A 27,353-nucleotide genomic window follows, 5' to 3' on the forward strand; every position below is an offset into this window, starting at 1 on the left:
CTTGTGTTTCTACCATTGCTCTAATTCAAATCCCTCAAGTTGAGCAAATTGGGCCCACATTTCACCAGGTCCTGGATTGGGCTGCTGGGCACTAGAGAAGTGAAACAGGAAAAGAGAATAAGAGGGAAAAAAAAGTATTGGATTCAATTTTTGTGTGGTATTTCTAGCAAAGTATTATTATTGTGCGCTGTATGTGATGCCACAGAAATGGGTTTCAGAAGTTGGAGAGGGTTATGCACTCCAATAGGTAGACTAGGCAGTTGGAAGAGCTCACTGAAAACATGTGCGCGAGTGTAAGAGGTATTTCACAATGGAACCTTTCTCTTTCTCTCTGTTTGGTTATATAATTCTTGTTCATAGGCTCTCGCATATGATATTTATATGCAGCATTGAAAATTTCTAATACGAACCCACGATGGAGCTTGTTAAATGAGTTGGTGTGTTTTGCGTGCATGCTACGAATTAGAGTCTAGGATGGGTTGTCTGTGATTGGAAAGGAAAGTAATGTAGACAACGTCATGCAACTGATTTTTGAGGGACATGATTCTGGGCCTCTGAATAAATTTGTTAATGATTAAATGAAGTAAAAGTTTTTTGGATCACTGGAGGTGGGGGGAGTATGAGGATATTTATTTATTATACTTTTACAGAAGAGAATATGGTGATTAAATGGTTTGTTTGTGTGTGAGATGATAAGATTTGGGTCCATAGATTGGTTTCACTTTTGTGAAAATTGGATAACTAGAACTCATCAAGATATGTGCTTTGTGCCTTGGATATACCATATGGAATCACCTAGCAAGTGGTCCATCTCTTTTGTGATGATGACATGGTGATAATGATCCATCTTGAAGCATAGTGTGCTTGTGTAATGGGGTTGTTGTCGCATACCATACATAAACTTTTTTAGTGTTAGTTTGTCATAAAAGGATATATAACCTCAATAAGGTGCTGTCATATTCATTAAGAGTTTGCAGTGAAAAATTTTAATTTGCCTATTATAAAAATTGGGCTATTGCATATTGCTTATGCTTGTTGTATAAACTATAGATTCATTGCCCCTCACAGTGAGACATTGATTTTGGAACATAAATATTTTTGTAATGTAATATAGGACATGATTCTGGTTCTACACCCCATTCTAGCTATTTAGTTTCTCAAATGTTGGTAGGGCAGCTCTCATTTTGTTTTCCAAAAAGTTGACCATCTAAATGAAAAGGACTAATGCTCATATATAAAACACAATCAACTATAATTCAATTGTGTAGGGTTTGGCGTATACATTCAAACAACTTATCCCAAAAAGAGAAAAATCCAATTCAACTTGAATCTTCTGTTTAAATCTCCTGCTCTTGGTTTGCGCAGTACTGCAGTTGTTATATTTATCTTCTTATAACTAGATGGCTATGTCTCACCATTGATTTTATTATTATATTGCAAAAATAAAACTGCCAGATCATAAGAATGAAGGTTCTAAGAGGTTTTGCGTTCTTGAGATTTGAAATGTCATTTTCGATTCCCATACCATGAACATCCTGTGAAACACCAGTAAATACTATGCTCAAGGACTTGTACATTTTCAAGATCTAGATATACTTAACTTTTTATGATAAATATAGAATTTTATTGAACATGAAAAGGCTACTACTCTATGTTCACGATGGTGAACATAAAGCACCTTGGAAAAATACAAGCAAATCAATCAGATGATCTAAGAGAAAGTTGAATTAAAAAATGAAGTACAGTTAGTAAAACCCCATGTCCAAGATCAACTGAACAAGGACGGAGGGACAAAGACTTCAATTGATCAATAGGTCTCTCAAAACTCCTCAAATGTGCAACTGTTTCTCTCCTTGGATTCGTAGTTTCTGCCCAAAGAACAGGTCCTACTTTACTAATTGATGCTTGAAAGTTGTGTCTAAACAAAGCTAGTGATTGGAGATAAATGCCTTGTCTAAGCCAATGGCTATTGGGCCTAATGGCACTTCTACCCTCCATAAGTATGGGATGGTGAATGAGGTCGTAGGTTCAAAAACCGATGGGTATGTGGTACTGCTGCTGTTGGTGTTTTGTCTGTGTGTTTTTTCATTTTTCTTTTACAAATGTTCCATGTATCAAATGCCATCTCCTCCCTTCCTTAAGAGGTGGAGGATAGCTCATGGGTTGAATCCCATACAGGTGTGAGAGTTGTAGTGATGCATATATAACAAGTGTTTTCCTTTTCCTTTTTTGTCAACTTTTAAGTTCCCAATTAGAAAGATAATTTGGTCTTGTCTTTTCAGGCATATCAAAGAGTTCGACAGACAGGCCAAGGATTTGGACAGTAGAAATGATCCTGACACTAACAAGATGCTGTACGAGAAAAAAAGTCAATGGCTGGTTGTTATCATTATCTCTATTTAGCCTTAGATATTATAATTTTGTCATCTTTATTTCTATTTAGCCTTGGATATTATAATTTTTCCCAAAATTTTTGTTTTGTGTTCGTTAATTATATCTTGCTTTCCAAGTGCACTGAATGACGTTCATACTTTATGCAGATCAAAGAGTAGAATTCATATGTTGCTGTTAAAAAGAAGTAAGTTAACTTCACTCAGAATTTACCATTATTTCAGTTCTTAAAGCAGCAGAAAATTTTTTATGCACCTACAATGCATATGACATGTTATAAACTCTATTTTTGGCATTTTCATTTTCTTACTATCAGGTTTTTAATACTTTATGTTGCTCCCTTTGTCATAAAATATTTTGTGTCCCAAATTGAGTGCCAAATCTTAGAGAACCAAGTATTGAAATTATCACTTTTCTGTGTTACCCTCTGTCAAATAAATTTAAGGGTAATGCTAATGAGTACCCTTAGAGCATTGGTTAATAATTTATTTTAGGAAAGTTTTGATATCACTTTTATGGGAAATAAAAAAAACTGTCAAAATATTAATTACTTTTTTTTCATTTTCCATAGAAACTTTCTTTAAATGGATTCTTAACCAATGCCCTAAGGGCACTCCTTAGCATTTCCCTAAATTTAAATGCATAAGAGAAGTTAATTCAAATTGGTGACATGCATTTTTTCTTATATTATTTTACAACAAAGGTAATTTTTTAAATCCACCATAAACATATCATGTGTGAATGTATTAAGTTCTTAAAATTTTGTGCTTTCTCAAACGTGACACATAATTTGGGACGTTGGTTTTATAGTTGTAATGGAATTTAGGCACACTGCTAGGCTTTCCACATTTCATTAGTTGACAAAGGCCTCAAAGTTACAATTAGACGATATAAGGTGCCAATCATTGGTTGAAAAAAAACATTATTTTTGCTGCTTAAACTTAAAGTGAGGTTGGCACCTATTGTGAACAAGATGAGGGGAAGTAGCATAGTGTGGCTAGGCCTTTGTGCAGTGAAGACGTAATAAATACCCCTGGAAGAATGAGTGATTTAATCACTTTGAAGGAGCAAAAAGAGTTAGAGAGAGGCAAAAAATAACATCAGTACAATTAGCAAAGTAGGAAATGATAAATAGAATGGAGAGCTCAGAGCTTGATGTTTGATATGTAGGTTGTGAACAAGCTGAGCCAAACCAAGTATTCAAGTTCAAGATTGTTCATTTATTTTATTTTGAACACAAGCTGAGCTCTAACTTGTTACCAAACTAAATTATATTTTTAATCTTGGTCTACTTTTTTACCAAACAAGCTCAAGCTTGTTCACAAGCTATTTAAGTGATAGAATGATTTTTGTTTATACTTATAAAAACTAGATTTACCAATCTTCTAATGTTATAAATTATATGTAGTTTTTAATATAAAATGGACTATTTATATTATCAATAAATAAAATAAGCTTGTTTACGAACATTCACAATCCAATCTTAGCGTTATATAAGTATATTTTTATATGTAAACATATAATATTATATTTACTTAAATCAAGTCTCACACTCACGAGTTTGTTCACGAGAACATTAGTATGTTTGAGCTCAATTTGTTTAATAGTCGAGTTTAAATTAGGTTTGAGTTTGGCTCATTTGCCAAATAAATGTACATAATTTTTTTTTTCCGCCCGAACTACTCATAATCATCTTGGTTCATTTAAAGCCCGAGTTGATATGAAGGAGTGATGAAGGATTGATGGAGTTGGCCCCACTCAATTGGGACCAATGTTTGGCTTAGTTATGTTGAGTTGGGTACTTATTGGATGAGTCTAGATATTGGATTGTCTTCCAGTCAGTATTACTTCTTAATCTGATAATTTTGATAATTTTAAAGTGATTATATTTTTGTCTGACACTTATCAAAAAATTCATATTATTGTATGACATTCATTTGAAACTCATTGGCTCATGTGTGTATTGACATCATTTCTTTTGCATCACTGAATAATTACTTGAATGCTTCTGATTCTTTTCTCAGGATTTGTTTTCAATTTGTTGTGGATACAGATGTGTCCAATCTTGAAATCAAGCGAATTGATCTCTTTGATGGGGGCACTGAAGGATATGGGGAAGATAATGTCTAGCTAGCATCATGTAAGTTTACATGTTTTTCACCAACATGCTAATTTTCAATGATATATGTCTCTACTCTTGACAGCCTTTCATGCTAAAATAAGAATTAATTATGGGCTTAAAACAGTCACACAAGCACATGGCTCATGCATTCTTGATGTAATGCTCGGATGATTAAGGATACCTGATGAACGCATTTCTAATTTTTGATGGATTTGTTTTGGAATTTTTTCAAACAGAAATAGTTATAACACTTTCTATATCAATTGAAAAGATGCCAGATTCACATACCTCATGGTGGTGTTGGTTTGGGTAGCTATTTTAGTGATTAAATTCAATGTAATATGCATCACAGATGAAGTTACCGTGGATGGCTACTATATGTTGGTGCAAGTAACTCTTTAAACCCTTAAATACTTGTCTAATATGAAAATGTCACTCTCTCATTTGCATCGTTAAATCAGTGTTACAGTAATATTACGTGTCAACTACTTTTTGATGGTTCCAAAATTGTAAATTGCTGTTTCTAAAGTAACCAATTCACACTTGCACTAGTTTGCATCAAAACCTGAACAAATTATGAAAAGTCGAATTGTTAATGAGCTGGACTGTATCCATTTCTCTATCAAGAAAGCTTCTCAACTTGTGAAGGAACTTATAGTAGTAGGCAGGTTACTCTCTGAAAGTATCTTCTTCCTGCTCTGGTCATACATTGCTTATTAGTTGTCGTTTTATACTTATCTCGTTTTTTTGTTTAGGTTGCAACTGATAAGTGTATTATGGCATTACTCTTCCTCATTGTCGTTGGAGTCATAGCCATCATTATTGTTAACGTAATATTTATCTTCCATTTTCTTTTCCATTAACAAAATTTAACTTTCTAAATATTAAATTTTTTTTTTCAACTGGGCCTTTTATAAGCAAGTTGATTCCAGGGTTACCTTGTTTGGGTAACCTTTATCTGCTTAAAAGCTGCAAATACTTTTATAATGCTAAATGGTTTAGTTAAACGTAGTGAATTTAAATGTCATTTTTTGCTTAGGCAAATAAAAAGCAAGAACAAACTAATTCAGTATATTCTTTTCTTTTTAAAAAAAACAGCTCAACCCAAAAAAAAAAAAAAAAGATAAAAAAAGTACATGTGGGTGTTGAAGAGTAAAGGAAAAGATTTGTTATTACTCATAACAAACTTAAGAGCATTTGCATTAGATCATTAAAAAATTTATGTCCATTTTTATATAAGAATCTTTTTTTTTTATGCAATCACTTTTTAAAAACACCAATATATATATATATATATATCAGATTATCTATTTTATAAGTTATTTTGATATATTATTCATTTATTTAAACACACCCACAACACTCACACACAAACCAACCAAAAATAGTAGATTGAGAAAATAAATAAAATATGTCTTTACACATCGTGTAAATTTATACGAGTACATAGCTGTGAACAAGATATGCATTTATGTTATTTTACATTGACTAATGCAAATGCACTTAAAAGATTAAGGACTAAAATGAAATATTTAAAATATAATGATCATTTTATTGATAATTTGATGGTTGGGAGGGGGATTTGAAACTGCATTCTCTTAATAAGTAGTCTAAAATTGAAATTAAAAAGAAATGTAATGTGAAATAAATATTTTAAAAAAAAAGTAATGTGAAATTTTTTTTATTGGTAAAATATATATATATATATATATATGGGTTGAGTTCAAATTATACCTGATGTATTTCTAAATAATGTTACATCACCTAATAACTTGTTATAGAATTCATATTTTAAAAATTCCAACGTTGAATTTCTTTTTTTTCTTTTTTCTTTTTTAACATTCTTACCAAATTTCATATAAATTGGATGTTATTTATTATTCGATTCATAAACTCATCTTTTATGCATTATTTTAAACTACAAAAAATTGAATTTAAACAATTGAGGGATGATATGGTTATTAATCTTTTATCACTATGAAAATTTGTAAGCATGGAGAATATATGAAGATAATTTAATCTAACGGTAGATTTGTCAAAATTCGCATTCAATTAAAAAAAAATTGAATGGTGTAACATTGTTTAGAGATACATTATGTGTAATTTGAACCTAATCCTATATATATATATATGCTCCAAAGACGGAGACAGGACTTGTAGTTAGGGGGCGACTTTGTTGCTAGTTCCATGTGGTGGTTTAACTATTGAGGTTTTTTTTTTTTTTTTTTGGGTGATTTTGATACCCGTTGTTGGGTAAGAACAATTATTTTGTTTGAAATTTTTTAAAAAGTCGGGTTTTTTGTTTCGAGTGAAATTGGTTGATTAAGTGTGCGTTTGACATTAACTTAAAAAGCTAGTTTTTTTTTTACTATTCAGCTTATTTTTACTACTACTTATAAGTCTTATTATACTTTTTGGTACTATTTATGGGTTTCATTGTACTATTTTAACTACATTTGAACTTTATTTACAATACTTTTAGTAAAAAGTTTTTAGTTTCAACTAAATAAGTCGTTCCCAAACAGGTACTAAACCTAATTTTTTTAGCTTCATTATTGGTAATTTTTGTTATTGGGCTAATTCTTTTGGGCTTATATATTTTGTTTTAAATTTAAATTTATAGATTTTTTTTATAGTATTTGAAAAGAAGAAAATGCTAGAGTTACAAATTTTTTTATAAATTACTAATGTGATGAATAGTTATTATTAAATAAAAAGTGGTATAATTGTATAAATGATGGGCGAACCAATAAAAATATGCTACCTTAATAGTTTGTAAAAATATTATAGAAAAATTTGTGACTATAAGATCACTTTTAAAACAATTAATGATATTATTAAAGAGACAAAGTGTAATTTAAAAAAAAAATTATTAAAATTAATATATAGTATATATTCTAATATTTTTTTCAAAAAATTTTGGGAGAGCCTCAAGTCAAGCAACCTTTGTCCTGGACTCTACCCTAAGAAAAATAGTTAAGATGCATTTAATCCTTTATTAAATTGATGGAAACCATTATAGCTAGTAAAAAATTAATGTAAAATAAAAACCTTTATAGCTGGTAAAAAAGTAATGTAAAATACACTTAAAAAGCTAGTAAAAGGCAATGTAAAAAGAAGAATGGGTCATAATATTCAGCAAAAAAAAATAGTCACAAAGCGATAAGAAGTTGTTTGTCCTCTTTTGTGTTGCAATTTTCCAAGCACTGAAACACAATGCCAAAGTAACGAAGGTTTCTAAGAAATTTCCTACATGCGCGTGATTTGCAATCTGCACCCAAAACGTCTAAAGAAGAGTTGGAAATTTCCTACACAACGCCAAATTTGTTTTTCCTCTCCCTCTTTCTCAAAGTGCTTGGTGGGGGCAAAGAATTGGTTGGAAATTTCAATAACTACAGTATTCTCCTCAAAAATTGTGTCAATAAATTGGTGGACTGAGAGATTCTCTGACATTAACACTGTTTGGTGGGGAAAAAAAAGATTCGGGTTAGAAACTTTCACTTTAACGTAGCTTCACTCTGCATTGCCCATTTCTTTCAATTTGCTTTAAAAAAAAATTTCATGATTTTTTTATTTTGTTTATTTTTATGTCTCAGCTTGGGAACCCAAACAACAAGGACATCAGGGATATTCCTGGATTAGCCCCACCCGCAATGACTCGGAAATTACTTTGGGGTGCTAGTTTAAAATTTAGGAAAGGATCGTCTAATGAGATTGTGATAATGATTTGTCATCTTATAGAATAGAATATCAGCTTTAGATTGTGATGCTGCTGGTGGCACCTGTTTTATATATAGAGTCGGTCTACTTGAGTATGGATTTCTTTCTAGTGATTTTTCTTCAGAGTGGTCAAACTTCCCCGAATGATGGGGTGTTTGGTACATGTGTTTGAAAAATATGTATTTTGTTGTTTGAAAATATGTGTGAAAATACGTATGGGTGAAAAACTATATAGAAATGCATGTAATGTTATTTAAAATTTGAAAATATATGTTTGAATGGGTGTATAAAACACTCCATAGTCTCTCAAACAACTGTTGGGATTCACTAGCTTCAATTGGAAGTGATCTGTATGATTATTTCTTCCTTAACTGGAAAATCATTCCTATTTGAGGGAAACTAAAAAATGTGTAGATTGTGTTGGTTTACACCATGTATTTGCTACACTTGTGAGATATTTTGATATGCACTTCATAATTGATTTATATGTTTTTTTTGGAAAATTTTGTTATTTATTGTTTATTTTGCAATATCATATCCGTTATTATCTAGAATTCTCCTCATTCAATCAGACTTTTACGTGGTTCAAAAATATCCTCATTAATGAAGGGTAATTTCATTTAGAAACAGAGCACATCATCCACTAATTAAATAAAATGTGGAGATTAAAACTCACTACCACTTACTATTGTATATTTAAAATAAAATAAAAATATCCAGTTAAAAAAGTACTGGAGGTAAGTCAAATCCAAAAATATATATATATATATATATAAATTATAATAGATGCAAATTATTAATCTTTACTTAAAATAGAAGAACCTCTGAGCTCATGTACGTACTCAGAGACTAGTTTTTTTATAATTCGATAGTTGTAACAATGGGAAGAAGAAATTCAAACTTTGGTTCTTATATGAAGAGTAGATAACGCAATTGAATTACAAGACTCTTAGCATATCTTTGCACTATAAATTCCATGATGTTCTAGGTAAGTCAAACCTAAAAAATAAATATTTCTAAATTATAATAGATGCAAATTATTAACTTTTATTCAAACTGGAAGAGCCTCTGAGCTCATGCACTTGCTCAGAGACTAGTTTTTTATAATTCGATAGTTGTAACAATGGGAAGAAGGAATTCAAACTTTGGTTCTTATATGAAGAGTAGATAACGCAACTGAATTATAAGACGCTTGACAAATCTTATGCACTATAAATTCCATGATGTTTTATATTTTGTCTTTATCTACGTATATCAGTGCATAGAGATGAAACTGAAGGCTGATATATGTTGGATTTATTACAAAAGTACATAGTTGCTTGTTTAAATGTTTTGTGGAAAGTCCCCCCCCCCCCCCCCCAAAAAAAGCTTTGCAGAAAGATGAACATATAATAAGATTTTTTTTTTCTTAACACAAGTGAATATTATATGAGCACCCCCAACATTGGTAAACATGTCGGAATTACATGTTGGAGATTTGCATTGAGAAATAACGCAACCAAATACTGCATAAACTGATATTCATGCAAACATTAACAAAGGAAATACTGGAGTCCAAATACTACTAATAATTAATAACTGTAGTATTAATAAGTCAATAATGATAGTATTTAATTAATTAGGTGAACACGTGGCAAGTATTTATTAATGGAGTATAGAGTGGAGCAAGAAAAGTAGGACAAACAATTTGGACTCGAAATACTGTGGTAATTCATGCAAACATCGACAAAGGAAATTACTGTTGGAATATTTTTGCCATTAGACAAAGATAACCTACAATAAATGGCTATAGCTATTTGGTCAACATACATGCCTCAAGTCCCATGAAATATCAAATATGGATGGTTTTAAATTCAAAATGACTACTAATCATTCCATTGATCAACAGTGCAATTTTTCAATGGTACAAAATCTTCTACAAGAATAGCAATTCTTTTCAACAAGCAAATCCCTTTCTCTGTTTCTCAACTAAAAAACAAGGTGTATGTCAACTTTTGTGGGAGAATTTTTTGAATCAGTGATTTCACCATAAATATATTCCAATAAAAATGATAGGGCAGTTGTGATTTTCACTTCTTAAAACTTAAGGGGCTGTTTGGTAAGAGATTTCTAGTAACCTTATTTTTGTTTTGTGAAAATACGTGTGGGTGAAAAAAAATGTATAAAAATATGCGTAATGTTGTTTAAATACTAAAATCTGTTTTTTAAACAATAGTACCAAACACTCCCTAAAACTCAAGTCCTCCTCAAAATATGTTTAAATAACATGGGCAATAATGAAGTGTTCTTGGGTTTTGTGAGATAGGTTGTAATTGTGCTAAACTGAATCAAGCTGATTATTAAAATTCTAAGATCATTTAATTTTCTATCTTATATGGAACCCAAGTTGAGTTTGAGTTAAGATTTATTTAATTCTTTATTAAATGATGTAAACCGCTATTGCTAGTCAAAAAGTAATGTAAAATAAAAACCTTTATAGCTGGTCAAAAAGTAATGTAAAATTTAGTTAAAAAGCTTACGAAAAGCAATGTAAAAAGAACTTTATAATGAATGGGTCACAATATTCAGCAAAAAGAAAAAAATTGGTCAGAGCAATATGATAAGAAGTTCTTTGTCCTCTTTTATGCTCTAACGAAGGTTCAGGGAAATTTCTTACATGCGCTTGGTCTACAACCTGCTCCTCAAACGTCAAAAGAAGGGTTGGAAATTTCCTACACCATGCCAAACCTGTTTGTCCTCTCCCTCTCTCTAAGTGTTTGGTGGGGCAAAGAATTGGATTGGTTGAAAATTTTCACAACTACAATGTTCTCCTCAAAAGTGTCATATAATAATAATAATAATAATAATAAAAAAAGAAAAAAAGAAAGAAGAGTGTGAAACCAACCAGCTTGTACTCCACTACCCCAAAGTCCTATCATCATATGCCTATGGCTAAGTTTGAAAGAAAAAGCGTGTCCTACTCCTATCTATTATCATGGCAGAAAAGCGTATGAAGAGGGGCTGCAGATAGCAAAAAAGAAAAAACGTGTCCATCCAATCAAACAATTGTGCAGTGAGTGAAAGTGTGAAACAAACTAAAAATATATATAATTTAAGTTAAATAAATAGAAGACTCTGACTCTTCATTTTTGGAAAGACAAAGTCACAGAGAGAAAAAATGCCCTAAATAAAATAAAGGCCCCACTTGTAAAAAAAAAAAAAAAAATTTATATGTATAATATATTTATTCATATATTTTAATTAAAAAAATTTAAGTATTTTGATTGGTTTATAAATGCATTAAAATGCCTCATTGTATCTTAAAATGCAAAGATTAAAAAAAAAAAATAAAAATAGTTAAACTTCAGCTCACAAAATTAAATTTTAGGATACAAATTTATTAACTCATTTTTAAAATATACTAAAATTAAAATTAATACTAAACAAATCCATTAATAACACGTTGGCACAGTATGCCAGAGGTGTGTCGTCCTTGCATGCTGGGTAAAAGAAACACCAAGTTGTATTGAAAACTTGGTAACCCAAAATGTAACGTTTTTGTCATGTTCTGAATAAAGTTGCTTTATTTCACATAAATATATATATATATATATATATATAAAACTAACGTAATTGTCTTGAAATATGCTAAAATAAGATTATAAATTTTAAAAATAAAAGAAAAACCTCTCATTTCTCTATCTCTCAACTCTTACCTATATTTTTACGGTTTTACCTTTCTTTTTTTCATCTTCATCTTGATTTTTCATTCTTGATCTTTTTCCATAAACTCAATCAATCAGTCTAGCTTAAAATTTTTCTTTGTTTAATTCCAGCGTACCAATCTACCAGTCAGCAGTCTTCAGTTCTTCCCCTCTTTCTCTTTGTGACTTTGTCTTTCCAAAAATGAAGAATCAGTCTTCTATTTATTTAACTTAAATTATATGTAAGAAAATGCTAAGGAGTGCTTTAGGATACTAGTTAATAATCTATTTAAAGAAAGTTTTTATAAAAAATAAAAAAAAATTAATTAATATTTTGACAACTTTTTTCATTTCCCATAAAAATTGTATTAAAATTTTCTTAAAATAGATTATTAACTAATGCCTTAAAAGCACTCGTTAGCATTTCTCAAATATATATTTTTAGTTTGGTTCACACTTTCACTCACTGCAAAATTGTTTGATGGGATGGGACACGTTTTTTCTTTTTTGCTATGATAGCTTTTCTGCCTTGCAGCCCTCTTTGTACCCTTTTTTGCCATGATAATTGATAGGAGTAGGACATAGGCCTATTCAAGAATTCACCGGCGCCGACAAAACTGTCCAAAACTGCGCCGATCCGACCGCTGAAATCTCCACCGAAGGTTCTCGGCGTGATGATCGGTATGCTTTTTCCGTTACTGAAGTCGGCCGATGCGGTGGTCAACAGCAAGATCAGCAAACCGAAGAGAAGCCGAACCGAACCGATATATATATATATATATATATTTAACTTATACATATATAATATATAATCATCATCAGTTTTAAAATAAAAGAAATTTAGAGGGAGACAGAGAGAGTATCAGTCAGTTTGGCGTGAAACTAGGGTTTGAGAGAAGCAAAGGAATTAAGAAAGAAGAAGGAAGTTAGAACGACGCCGTTTCATTTAAATTTTTTTAAAAAAAATCTGATTCAAAACGACCCGTTTTGGAACCATTTTAAAATTTTACTATTAGGTTCAAAACGTCATTGTTTTAGTGTCATAATAAAAAAATAAAAAAAAAATCCAGGAACGACTAACGAGGTCGTCCTTATCAAAAGAAATTTTTGAATAAAAAAGTCAGGGGAAATAGTCATGAAGCTTGTGTGTGTCAGGAGGAAAGTATGAGGCTTTGTGTGGTCTTGTCCAAGTAAGTGTCTCCCACTTGCATTTTTTGAAAGAAATATATTAAAAAAAAAAAAAGCTGTGGCCGTATATGGGTTAATGTGTTTTCATTTCAGTCATGCCACTGCCACAGTACCACTTGCGTTTTTTGAAAAAAAAAAAATGCCTGTCAGTGATAGAGTCAGTTACTGTGCAAGATTTTTTTTTCCTCTTGTGATCTCAGCCACAAACGTCTTTTCTCCTCCTACTCAGTTCTCATTTCTCGTCTTTACACTTTAGACTTCTGCTAGTATCAAGACTCCAGAACTCAGTGCATCTTCAGTAAATTAGCTAAATTTTTGTACTGTTTGGTTAATGTACAGTGTTATTTAACTTTTATCTACTCACTTTTTCAAATACACTTTCAACAAATTTTTTATCCTATTTTTTATCTCATTTAAATATTATTTCTTTATTCATTCTTTATCATTATTTATTATTCCTATATTTATTCTCAATAATTATATTTTTTAATAAAAAGTGTTATATTTATAACAATTTTTGTAATACTTTCGCAACAAAATTTATGTGGAAAGTTGTTACTAGTTCTAATTTAAACCCACCACTAAAATTATATTTTTACTCACCAATATTAACTAATAACAATATATTACTTAAAATTTATTGTGTAAATATTATAAAAATATTGTAATAAAATTTCTAAATGGTATTTTTTTTTTGTTTCTTTCAACCCGGCCATACATTTCCATTTTTTTCTTTTTCTTTTCCTTTTCTCTTGATTTTTCTCCACCACAGACGTATACCCTTATCTTCACCCTCTCCTTCATTTTCTCTACTTTCTGGGTTCAACTTCCCAGAACTCTCTCTTTCTATCTCCAGCTCTCTTTCTCTATTTTTTTTTTCTTTTTCTACTTGATTCCAAAGCATTATCCAGCTCTCTCTGTGATAAGAAACGGAGAAAGAGGTAGAAAGAGAACGATGGTTTCTACTTCATTCCAGAACGCCTTAGCTCTGCTCTCTGTGCCGTCGTGCCTTCCGCTCCGCCGCCGCCGCTCATCTTCCTCCCGACATAGCCCAGATGGTAGATAGCTTGTGTCCTTTTTTTTTATTTTTTTAGCTTTTATTGTTATGGCTTGATTAATTTTAAGATTATGTTTTTGAGTTGTATTTTGATTATGCTTGAGTTTTAGAGATGTTTGAGAGAGAATTGTTATGAATTTTTTTTTTTTCATTTTTGCTTGTTCTGATTCAACTTTATTTTAAGAATTTGATTTTGTTTTGTGTTTGGATTATGTGAGAAACGGAGAGAATGAGAAGGAAAAAAAAAAAAAAAACCGGAGGAGAGGGGAGGGAAAGAATTGATATGAGAAGTAGCTGGCTTAATTTTTAAATCTAAGAAATTCAATAGCTAATGAACAGTAGCCCATCAGACTTGAAGGGTTACTGTTCATGAGCCAAAAAAAATTCAGGTTTGCCGAATCTGCTGGAGCATGAATAGTGCTCAAATTCTCCAAATTTTAGCTAATATTCCTGGATACCGAACCTGTTGGAGATGCTCTCAGTCATCACATTTACAGCTGATTTCATTTCTCTTCCTTACCCTAATCCCGCTGAACAAAATATTAGTTTTTCCCTTTACAAATTTTAGCTAATATTCCTGGATACCGAACCTGTTGGAGATGCTCTCAGTCATCACATTTACAGCTGATTTCATTTCTCTTCCTTACCCTAATCCCGCTGAACAAAATATTAGTTTTTCCCTTTCAATTTCAGGCTCTCACCTAACCTGATTTTCTCTTCTTTTTTTGCTCTCAGTCAGCCACGTAATGTTTCTTTCAAACCCTAATTGTGTAGTGTTTCCCTCTCAATCTCAGATTTTCAGAGTCCCACCAACCATTTTTCTTTACTTTTTTGCACTCACCCACATAATTTATTTTCCATGCTCTAATCCCGCCGAACAAACAGTAGTTTTTCCCTCTCAAATTCTCAGTCTTAGGCTCCGACCTAACCTTCCCCTATTCAAGAACCCAAGCTCTCAGTTTCTTTCTCAAAACTCATCTCTGACTCTTAGTCTCACTCTCTCACAAAGAAAAACTTTCCTCTCAAGGTCTCACGAAATTCCTAATACCTAAGACAGTGAATCTCCTTAACATCTCCGTTCTCCACCGTGGCTCTACTACTATGTAGTTCTGTATTTGGTCACCCTAACCCCTACTTTGTATTATTTATGGTCACTAAATATTTCTTGTTGATTCTAATTTTTTATTTTTTGGTTATTTTATTGTAATTTCAGGGGTAATTTAAAAGATTCAGCTTCAGCCTACTAAAGGCATAAATCTGAAAGGCTTAAATAGTTTCTGGGTATTTTCTCCTGTTGTTTGTTGTTTGATTTTGTTTCTGGGGTTCAAAGAGTATAAATTTATTTGTTGATCATCCTATTGACTGATTATACTGTTGTGACTTTAGTTTATTATATCATGCTAGTATGTTGTGATTTTAGCGCTGAGAAAGTTGCTTGTATAGTTTTTATTTACTAGTATTTTATTGAAATTAGCACCTAACGAACCGCATTGAACCGCAAAAATTAACCGCACCTTGTGTAGACCGGTTTTTATCTTCCAAATGTGAGGTTTTTATCTTCCAAATGTGAGGTTTTTATCTTCCAAATGTGAGGCTTTTATCTTCCAAATGTGAGGTGTGGTTAAGCATAGAGTGAAACCGCACCTTATAGGTGTGGTGCAAAAAACTTCTCCAAAACCGACCGAACCGAACCGTGAACACCCCTAGTAGGACACATTTTTTCTTTAAAACTTAGCCATAGGCATAGGATGATAGAACTTAGGGGTAGTGGAGTACAGGCTCGTTGGTTTCTCACACTTTTTTTTTTTATCTGACATTTGATCTATTATTATAAATTATTATATTAATTAATAATTTGGTGTGTATCATATCAACTCCTTTGTATTATATTGACACAAATTTATTAAATCATGTATTAAAATTTTTTTTTTGGTAGGTTTAAACTTTAAAGTAGTAATGGTTTTAGAAAAATTGTAATAATCAAATTCTATTGTTCTATACTTAAAAAAAAATTCAATATATATTATTTAATTAATATTTAATTATAAAAAGGCCTTATTTAAAATTTTCCCTTAAGAGTCCAAAAGTTGTTGAGCCGTCCTGATCTGGTAGATGAATATTCTTAGAGCAGATATTAATTATTTATTTTTAAAAAGTTAAAAAATTAAAAATAAATTGACAAAAAAATTTGTTAGCTTTTTCAAATTTTTATAACAAATTTTAAATTTTTTTTACTAATATATGCCTTAAAAAGCACATGATATTAAATTTCATGTTAATAACTTGGCCTTTTCTATGGAAAGATTTTAATGCTTCTTCTTTTGTTTTTATTTTAAAAGTTTCTCTGTTTTGTTCCTTTGTTACGGCCATGGTATTATAAACAATGTCTACTTTGCTCTGTTGTTGGCTTGGGGAAAAAAAATCATCTGTACCTAGACCATCTTTGCCTTACATACCCAGCACTCGCCCCTGAGTTCTGAACAGTGTGACTTTATTTGTGGTTTCTCTCTCTCGTAAAGAACAAAAAAAAGGGTAATGTTTGACTCATCTGAATTCTGATGAAGGGAGAGATTCAAGCCATTGCATCAAATAGTTTTTCTTCTTTCATAATTTATTTTCTTTTCAATTTTTCTTCAGTTCTAATTATACTGTTGGAATATTTTTGCCATTAGACAAAGATAACCTACAATAAATGGCTATAGCTATTTGGTCAACATACATGCCTCAAATCCCATGGAATATCAAATATGGATGGTTTTAAATTCAAAATGACTACTAATCATTCCATTGATCAACAGTGCAATTTTTCAATGGTACAAAATCTTCTACAAGAATAGCAATTCTTTTCAACAAGCAAATCCCTTTCTCTGTTTCTCAACTAAAAAACAAGGTGTATGTCAACTTTTGTGGGAGAATTTTTTGAATCAGTGATTTCACCATAAATATATTCCAAGAAAAATGATAGGACAGTTGTGATTTTCACTTCTTGAAACTTAAGGGGCTGTTTGGTAAGAGATTTCTAGTAACCTTATTGTTGTTTTATGAAAATACGTGTGGGTGAAAAAAAAAATGTATAAAAATATATGTAATGTTGTTTAAATACTGAAATCTGTTTTTTAAACAATAGTACCAAACACTCCCTAAAACTCAAGTCCTCCTCAAAATATGTTTAAATAACATGGGCAATAATGAAGTATTCTTGGGTTTTGTGAGATAGGTTGTAATTGTGCTAAACTGAATCAAGCTGATTATTAAAATTCTAAGATCATTTAATTTTCTATCTTATGTTGAACCCAAGTTGAGTTTGAGTTAAAATTTATTTAATTCTTTATTAAATGATGTAAACCGCTACTGCTAGTCAAAAAGTAATGTAAAATAAAAACCTTTATAGCTGGTCAAAAAGTAATGTAAAATTTAGTTAAAAAGCTTATGAAAAGCAATGTAAAAAGAACTTTATAATGAATGGGTCACAATATTCAGCAAAAAGAAAAAAACTGGTCACAGAGCTATATGATAAGAAGTTCTTTGTCCTCTTTTATGCTCTAACGAAGGATCGAGGAAATTTCCTACATGCGCTTGGTCTACAACCTGCTCCTCAAACGTCAAAAGAAGGGTTGGAAATTTCCTACACCATGCCAAACCTGTTTGTCCTCTCCCTCTCTCTAAGTGTTTGGTGGGGCAAAGAATTGGATTGATTGGAAATTTTCACAACTACAATGTTCTCCTCAAAAGTGTCATATATATAATAAATAATAATAATAATAATAATAATAAATAAAAAGAAGAGTGTGAAACCAACCAGCCTGTACTCCACTACCCCTAAGTCCTATCATCATATGCCTATGGCTAAGTTTGAAAGAAAAAGCGTGTCCTACTCCTATCAATTATCATGGCAGAAAAGGGTATGAAGAGGGGCTGCAGGGCAAAAAAACAATCATAGCAAAAAAGAAAAAACGTATCCCATCCAATCAAACAATTGTGCAGTGAGTGAAAGTGTGAAACAAACTAAAAATATATATAATTTAAGTTAAATAAATAGAAGACTCTGACTCTTCATTTTCAGAAAGACAAAGTCACAGAGAGAAAAAAGGCCCTAAATAAAATAAAGGCCCCACTTGTAAAAAAAAAATTATATGTATAATATATTTATTCATATATTTTAATTAAAAAAATTTAAGTATTTTGATTGGTTAATAAAATGCATTAAAAATGCCTCATTGTATCTTAAAATGCAAAAAATTAAAAAAAAAAAAATAAAAATAGTTAAACTTCAGCTCACAAAATTAAATTTTAGGATACAAATTTATTAACTCATTTTTAAAATATACTAAAATTAAAATTAATACTAAACAAATCCATTAATAACACGTTGGCACAGTATGCCAGAGGTGTGTCGTCCTTGCATGCATGGGTAGAAGAAACACCAAGTTGTATTGAAAACTTGGTGACCCAAAATGTAACGTTTTTGTCATGTTCTGAATAAAGTTGCTTTATTTCATATAATATATATATATATATATATAACTAACGTAATTATCTTGAAATATGTTAAAATAGAGATTATAAATTTCAAAAATAAAAGAAAAACCTCTCATCTCTCTATCTCTCAACCTTTCTACCTATATTTTTACGGTTTTACCTTTCTTTTTTTCATCTTCATCTTGATTTTTCATTTTTGATCTTTTTCCATAAACTCAATCAGTCAGTCTAGCTTAAAATTTTTCTTTGTTTAATTCCAGCGTACCAATCTACCAGTCAGCAGTCTCCAGTTCTTCCCCTCTTTCTCTTTGTGACTTTGTCTTTCCAAAAATGAAGAGTCAGTCTTCTATTTATTTAACTTAAATTATATGTAAGAAAATGCTAAGAAGTGCTTTAGGATACTAGTTAATAATCTATTTAAAGAAAGTTTTTTATAAAAAAAAAAATAATTAATATTTTGACAACTTTTTTTTATTTCCCATAAAAATTGTATTAAAATTTTCTTAAAATAGATTATTAACTAGTGCCTTAAAAGCACTCGTTAGCATTTCTCAAATATATATTTTTAGTTTGGTTCACACTTTCACTCACTGCAAAATTGTTTGATGGGATGGGACACGTTTTTTCTTTTTTGCTATGATAGCTTTTCTGCCTTGCAGCCCTCTTTGTACCCTTTTTTGCCATGATAATTGATAGGAGTAAGATATAGGCCTGTTCAAGAATTCACCGACGCCGACAAAACTGCCCGAAACCGCGCTGATCTGACCGCTGAAATCTCCACCGAAGGTTCTCGACGTGATGATCGGTATGCTTTTTCTGTTACCGAAGTCGGCCGGTGCGGTGGTCAGTAGTAAGATCAGCAAACCGAAGAGAAGTCGAACCGAACCGATATATATATATATATATTTAACTTATACATATATAATATATAATCATCATCAGTTTTAAAATAAAAGAAATTTAGAGGGAGACAGAGAGAGTACCAGTCAGTTTGGCGTGAAACTAGGATTTGAGAGAAGCAAAGGAATTAAGGAAGAAGAAGGAAGTTAGAACGACGCCGTTTCATTTAAATTTTTTTTTAAAAAAATCTGATTCAAATCAAAATGACCCCGTTTTGGAATCATTTTAAAATTTTACTATTAGGTTCAAAACATCATCGTTTTAGTGTCAGAATTTAAAAAAAAAAAAAAAAAAAACCAGGAACGACTAACGAGGTTGTCCTTATCAAAAGAAATTTTTGAATAAAAAAGTCAGGGGAAATAGTCATGAAGCTTGTGTGTGTCAGGAGAAAAGTATGAGGCTTTGTGTGGTCTTGTCCAAGTAAGTGTCTCCCACTTGCATTTTTTGAAAGAAATATATTAAAAAAAAAAAATGCTGTGGCCGTATATGGGTTAATGTGTTTTCATTTCAGTCATGCGACTGCCACAGTGCCACTTGCGTTTTTTGAAAAAAAAAAAAAAATGCCTGTCAGTGATAGAGTCAGTTACCGTGCAAGATTTTTTTTCCTCTTGTGATCTCAGCCACAAACGTCTTTTCTCCTCCTACTTCTCATTTCTCGTCTTTACACTTTAGACTTCTGCTACTATCAAGACTTCAGAACTCAGAGCATATCCAGCAAGTTAGCTAAATTTTTGTACTGTTTCGTTAATAAATAGTGTCATTTAACTTTTACTTCCTCATTTTTTTAAATATATTTTCAACAGATTCTCTATCTCATTTTCTATCTCATTTAAATATTATTTTTTTATTTATTCTTTATCATCATTTATTTTCCCTATATTTATTCTCAACAATTATATTTTTTAATAAAAAGTGTTATATTTATAACATTTTTTGCAATACTTTCGCAACAAAATTTATGTGAAAAGTTATTACTAGTTCTAATTTGAATCCACCACTGAAATTATATTTTTACTCACCAATATTAACTAATAACAGTATATTACTTAAAATTTATTTTACAAATATTGTAAAAATATTGTAATAGAATTTCTAAATGGTATTTTTTCTTTGTTTCTTTCAACCCGGCCATACATTTCCATTTTTTTCTTGTCTCTTTATTTTTCTCCACCACACATGTATACCCTTATCTTCACCCTCTCCTTTATTTTCTCTACTTTCTGGGTTCCACTTCATTCCAGAACTCTCTCTTTCTATCTCCAGCTCTCTTTCTTTTTTTCTTTTTTTTTTTTTTTTTTTTTTTTCTACTTGATTCCAAAACATTATCCAGCTCTCTCTTTGATAAGAAACGGAGAAAGAGGTAGAAAGAGAAAGATGGTTTCTACTTCATTCCAGAACGCCTTCGCTCCACTCTCTGTGCTGCCGTGCCTTCCGCTCCGCCGCCGCCGCTCATCTTCCTCCCGACACAGCCCAGATGGTAGATAGCTTGTGTCTTTTTTTTTTTTTCTTTTTTTAGCTTTTATTGTTATGGTTTGATTAATTTTAAGATTATGTTTTTAAGTTGTATTTTGATTATGCTTGAGTTTTAGAGATGTTTGAGAGAGAATTGTTATGAGTTTTTTTTTTTTTTTTTCATTTTTGCTTGTTCTGATTCAAAGTTATTTTAAGAATTTGATTTTGTTTTGTTTTTGGATTACGTGAGAAACGGAGAGAATGAGAGAAAAAAAAAAACCGGAGGAGAGGGGAGGGAAAGAATTGATATGAGAAGTAGCTGGCTTAATTTTTTAATCTAAGAAATTCAATAGCTAATGAACAGTAGCCCATCAGACTTGAAGGGTTACTGTTCATGAGCCAAAAAAAATTCAGGTTTGCCGAATCTGCTGGAGCATGAATAGTGCTCAAATTCTCCAAATTTTAGCTAATATTCTTGGATACCGAACCTGTTGGAGATGCTCTCAGTCATCACATTTACAGCTGATTTCATTTCTCTTCCTTACCCTAATCCCGCTGAACAAAATATCAGTTTTTCCCTCTCAATTTCAGGCTCTCACCTAACCTGATTTTCTCTTCTTTTTTTGCTCTCAGTCAGCCACGTAATGTTTCTTTCAAACCCTAATTGCGTAGTGTTTCCCTCTCAATCTCAGATTTTCAGAGTCCCACCAACCATTTTTCTTTACTTTTTTGCACTCACCCACATAATTTATTTTCCATGCTCTAAGAACAAACAGTAGTTTTTCCCTCTCAAATTCTCAGTCTTAGGCTCCGACCTAACCTTCCCCTATTCAAGAACCCAAGCTCTCAGTTTCTTTCTCAAAACTCATCTCTGACTCTTAGTCTCACTCTCTCACAAAGAAAAATTTTCCTCTCAAGGTCTCACGAAATTCCTAATACCTAAGACAGTGAATCTCCTTATCATCTCCGTTCTCCACCGTGGCTCTACTACTATGTAGTTCTGTCTTTGATCACCCTAACCCCTACTTTGTATTAGTTTTATTTTATGGTCACTAAATATTTCTTATTGATTCTAATTTTTTTATTTTTTGGTTATTTTATTGTAATTTCAGGGGTAATTTAAAAGATTCAGCTTCAGCCTAGTAAAGGCATAAATCTGAAAGGCTTAAATAGTTCCTGGGTATTTTCTCCTGTTGTTTGTTGTTTGATTTTGTTTCTGGGGTTCAAAGAGTATAAATTTATTTGTTGATCATCCTATTGACTGATTATACTATTGTGACTTTAGTTTATTATATCATGCTAGTATGTTGTGATTTTAGCGCTGAGAAAGCTGCTTGTATAGTTTTTATTTACTAGTATTTTATTGAAATTAGCACCTAACGAACCGCATTGAACCGCAAAAATTAACCGCACCTTGTGTAGACCAGTTTTTATCTTCCAAATGTGAGGTGCGGTTAAGCATAGGGTGAAACCGCACCTTATAGGTGTGGTGCAAAAAACTTTTCCAAAACCGACCGAACCGAACCGTGAACACCCCTAGTAGGAGTGTAGGACACGTTTTTTCTTTAAAACTTAGCCATAGGCATAGGATGATAGAACTTAGGGGTAGTGGAGTACAGGCTCGTTGGTTTCTCACACATTTTTTTTTTTTATCTGACATTTGATCTATTATTATAAATTATTATATTAATTAATAATTTGATGTGTATCATATCAACTCATTTGTATTATATTGACACATTTATTAAATCATGTATTAAATTTTTATTTTGTAGGTTTAAACTTTAAAGTAGTCATGGTTTTAGAAAAATTGTAATAATCAAATTTTATTGTTCTATACTTAAAAAAAAAAATTCAATATATATTATTTAATTAATATTTAATTATAGAAAGGCCTCATTTAAAATTTTCCTTTAAGGCTCCAAAAGTTGTTGAGCCGGCCTGATCTGGTAGATGAATATTCTTAGAGCAGATATTAATTGTTTATTTTTAAAAAGTTAAAAAATTAAAAATAAATTGACAAAAATTTTTTTTAGCTTTTTCAAATTTTTATAAAAAATTTTAATTTTTTTTACTAATATATGCCTTAAAAAGCATACGATATTAAATTTCATGTTAATAACATGGCCTTTTCTGTGGAAAGATTTTAATGCTTCTTCTTTTGTTTTTATTTTAAAAGTTTCTCTGTTTTGTTCCTTTGTTACGGCCATGGTATTATGAACAATGTCTACTTTGCTCTGTTGTTGGCTTGGGGAAAAAGAATTATCTGTACCTAGACCATCTTTGCCTTACATACCCAACACTCGCCCCTGAGTTCTGAACAGTGTGACTTTATTTGTGGTTTCTCTTTCTCATAAAGGACAAAAAAAAAAGGGTAATGTTTGACTCATCTGAATTCTGATGAAGGGAGAGATTCAAGCCATTGCATCAAATAGTTTTTCTTCTTTCATAATTTATTTTCTTTTCAATTTTTCTTCAGTTCTAATTGACTTTTTTTCCCATGCAGATCTATTCCTTGATTCAATGGCTTCAAGTTCATCATCTTTTCCAAGTTCTTCTATTTCTTCTACCAGCAAATGGACGTATGATGTTTTCCTAAGTTTTAGTGGTGAGGATACCCGCAATACTGCTACGGACTTTATATATTATGCTTTAGAAGAGAAGGGCATTAACACTTTTAAGGACGATCAAAATCTTGAGAAAGAAAAACTATTAAACCAGAACTCCTCAAAGTGATAAAAGAATCCAAATTTGCCGTGGTCATTCTCTCAAAAAATTATGCATTTTCCATTTGGTGCTTAGATGAACTTGTAGAGATCATTGACCGCGAGACAAAAATGAAACAATGTGGATCCATCTGACGTGCGAAAACAAGTAGGAACTTTTGCACATGCCTTTGTTGACAATATTGGCCACATGACTCAAAGCAGCTTTCCATGTTTCCACCTTCTCCTTTAATTGTTTTTCATGTTCAACAAAGGCATGTGCAAAAGTTCCTACTTGTTTTCGCACGTCAGATGGATCCACATTGTAAAAAATCGGCAAAACTGTTATTTTCATTTTTGTCTCGCGGTCAATGATCTCTACAAGTTCATCTAAGCACCAAATGAAAGATGCATAATTTTTTGAGAGAATGACCATGGCAAATTTGGATTCTTTTACCGCTTTAAGGAGTTCTGGTTTAATAGTTTTTCCTTTCTCGAGATTTTTGATCGTCCTTAAAAGTGTTAATGCCCTTCTCTTCTAAAGTGTCAATTGTCATCATCTTCGTTGACTTCTATTCCAAGAAGTGACAGGATAGATCTCAGGGACTGCAACCTTTCGGCAATTCCAAGCGGTATTGACCGCTTCTCTAGAACGGGGTTTTTTGATTTATTTCTAAGGGGAAATGATTTCGTTTCCCTTCCTGAAAGCATCTCTCAATTCTCTAAACTAACACGTCTTTACTTGGATGGTTGCAAAAGCCTTCGATCATTATCAAATATTCCATCAAAAGTTTATTTTATATGCGTAGACAATTGTACCTCACTGGAGAGATTGCCAGAACCACCAAATGATTTCTACTGGTCATCATCTTCTTATAATTACACTGTCCAGTGTTTCAACTGCTTGAAATTGGCTTACAATATTCAAAACTTCAGTAACATGTTTGAGGTATCTCTCTTTAATCTCTGTGTGTTTTCTAAATATCACCTACTTGGGAAATTATGCTAATATTCTTCTGGTATCTATCTCTGTCTCTGTGTGTTGGGTTTTATTTATTTATTTATTTACCCCCAAGATCATGGTTTGTATATTTCAGGGACAAAGTAGTCAACAACTTGAGAAATGTTATATTATTCCTGGAAGAGAAATTCCGAAATGGTTTGAAAAAGTGAACATATCTGATCCTTCAGTTGTCCCTCTTTATTATATGGGACCTACGACTTATAAAATAATAAAAAAAGTGAAGATACAATGCCTGGGTCTGGGTCAGGGTGTGATGAATGGAGGGGAATTGTTTTGTGCGTTGTTTTTTTACCCAGCCAGCGTCATCATAGATACCAACAGAACCTTGAGATTAGAGTGAGTGGATGCCAAATGCGTCGTTTCAGCTATGAACCGTACCCCTCAACTTGGCTTGATTTTAAGTCAGAATATGGTAAAGTTGAATCGCATCACCTTTGGCTGCACAGTATGTCCAAGGAACATTTCCGCCTTCCGAAAACTCCTGGCTGCTCTATTGATAATAAGGGATTCCATAAAGTTGAGCTTGAAATAGAGACCCAGGGCTTGGAGGTGGAGAAAATTGGGTTTCCTGTGGTATAAAAGCAAGACATTGAAGATCCCAATTGAGATGTGAAATGGAGTATGATGACACTTTCTTCAGTTGGTGATGAAATCTAGGGTTTGAAGATCCCAATCAAAATAAGCGAAGCCCGTGATGAGGATGATGGGGAATTCTTTTCTTCACTTCTTTTGCCTGTGAGTTATCAACTTTCTTCCTACCATTATAAATCACTTTTCTTTTTTTGTGTGCTGCATATGTAATGCTCTGTTTTTTTTTTTTTTTTTTTGGCTAATCATATGTAATGCTCTGGTAAACTTCTACTAATATTCAATTGCATATTGAGATTTCTTGTCCCTGTGTAACGGTTTTTTTTTTTTGGTAATTCTTGTTACTGTCCGACGTATATAATAATGTTTTCTTTTTTCCTTACCGGCATATGGGTCTGTGGTTCATGCTGAAGAAATTTACAAAAGACACCTTGCCTGGTTCAGATGCTCTATGATTTGCACACCTACGTATAATTGAAGTTAGAAAAAGAAAAGTAATCAAAAAGTGAATTGAAGTTTGCAAAAATTTATTTTTTTTCCTGTTTGGCAGTCAAAGAATGAGAAGTTAATAAATGGGTAACTATTCAATATTTATACTATTCTCGTGTGAGGAGCTAATATTATCCCAAAATATTATAATTTTTCAATAGGATTGTGTTATAATTTAGTATGCACCAACACTTTCTTTGAATTTTCATCGAATCATTTTTTGGTGCAGAGGACACATGTTTATATATATATATATATATGTATGTATGTATATGCCAGGGGATGGTATGCGGAAACTAGCAACCCCACAGCCAACTTCCAAAACATGAACTACCCTGCAGAACGTAGATCAACTGTCTCACTAGTAGTCATACTTCTTAACCTGAATTTACAAAAAAATTAAGTGACGTTTAAATTATGTTACTAAAAACAAAAAAACATTGACCCTGACACAAATTTCAAAGTAATAAATACAAACACATGTCATGACTCATGAGTCTTGTAATTCAGTGAAGTTTAAACGTTTGCAATATATGATTTTAAGTCTTAATAGGCCTTTTTAAAAGGTGAACTATTGTGTATTGCTTCTGTTTGTTGTATCAACTAAACATTCACTGTCACTGACTGTGAGACATTGAGTCTTATACATAGATGTTATATATTGTAATATAGGACGTAGATTCTGAATCTACACCCCCTTTAAGCTATTTCCAATTCCCATAGTTAATAATATGCTTAAGGACTTGTGCAGTGTTAAGATCTAGATATAATTAAAATTTGCCTATAACCTTGGATGTTTTATTTCTGCCCAAAGAACAGGTTTTACTTTACTAATTGTTACTTGAAAGTTGTGACTCAACAAAGTTGGTGATCTGAGATAGGTCTTGTATTAGCCAATGGCTGTTGGGTTTAATGTCACTTCCACCTTCTACAAGAATGGGATGGTGGGTGAGATCGCAGGTTCAATTGTCGATGGGTTTGTGGTTTAATTGCTTAGCAAAAACTTATTAGAAAATAGTCTTATATAATGCTGCTGCTGCTGCTTTTGCTGTTGGTGTTTTGTGTGTGTGTTTTCATTTTCCTTTTGGAAATGATCCTTGGATCAAATTCCATCTGCTCCCTACCTAAATAAGAGGTGGAGGATCGCTTATGGATTGAATCACATGCAGGTCTGTGAGTTCTAGTTACCCATAGAAAACAAGTGTTTTCCTGTTCCTTTTATGTTAGTTTTTATTTTTCCAGTCAGAAAGATAATTTTGTCTTGCCTTTTTAGGCTTATCAAAGAGTTCGACAGACAAGCCAAGGATTTGGAGAGTAGAAATGATCCAAACGCTAACAAGATGCTGAATGATAAAAAAAAAAAAAAATTCAATGGTGTGTTGTTATCTTTATTTCTATTTAGCCTTAGATATTATAGATTTTTGCTAAAATTTTAGTCTTGTGTCAGTTGATTAAATCTTGCATTCCAAATGCACTAAATGATGTTCATACTCTATGCAGATCAAAGAGTTGAATTCATATGTTGCTCTTAAAAAGCAGTAAGTTAACATCAGTT

At 31.7% G+C, this 27,353-nt stretch overlaps 1 protein-coding gene and 1 long non-coding RNA gene across 16 annotated transcripts in view; both read left to right on the top strand.

Moving 5' to 3' along the window:
• The first annotated feature begins 64 nt into the window (after window positions 1-64).
• Window positions 65-8,547, top strand: LOC112008765 (uncharacterized). 4 transcript variants are annotated; one of them, XR_010624859.1, is made up of 5 exons: window positions 65-300; window positions 2,283-2,379; window positions 2,541-2,578; window positions 4,416-5,343; window positions 8,110-8,547. It is a non-coding gene; the product is annotated as an uncharacterized LOC112008765 (long non-coding RNA). The 4 variants fall into 4 exon arrangements; XR_002882602.2 differs by having other exon boundaries at window positions 4,416-4,531; XR_002882600.2 differs by having other exon boundaries at window positions 4,445-5,343.
• A 5,289-nt stretch (window positions 8,548-13,836) lies between these two features.
• Window positions 13,837-27,353, top strand: part of LOC112032222 (disease resistance protein RUN1) — a 68,782-nt gene continuing 55,265 nt past the window's right edge. For 4 of the 12 annotated variants that reach the window (XR_010624851.1, XR_010624852.1, XR_010624856.1 and 1 more), the window contains exons 1-4: window positions 20,714-21,017; window positions 23,499-24,646; window positions 24,795-25,456; window positions 27,072-27,336. The gene's annotated coding sequence lies outside the window, so the exon portion shown is untranslated. Of the gene's footprint in view, window positions 14,163-20,712; window positions 21,018-22,104; window positions 22,173-23,498; window positions 24,647-24,794; window positions 25,457-27,071; window positions 27,337-27,353 lie in introns of those variants that run through there. The other 8 variants (XR_010624847.1, XR_010624857.1, XR_010624849.1 and 5 more) reach the window with 7 other exon arrangements.

This window comes from Quercus suber, unplaced genomic scaffold, assembly GCF_002906115.3.
Source record: "Quercus suber isolate HL8 unplaced genomic scaffold, Cork oak 2.0 scaffold_492, whole genome shotgun sequence".
NCBI classification, from domain to species: domain Eukaryota; kingdom Viridiplantae; phylum Streptophyta; class Magnoliopsida; order Fagales; family Fagaceae; genus Quercus; species Quercus suber.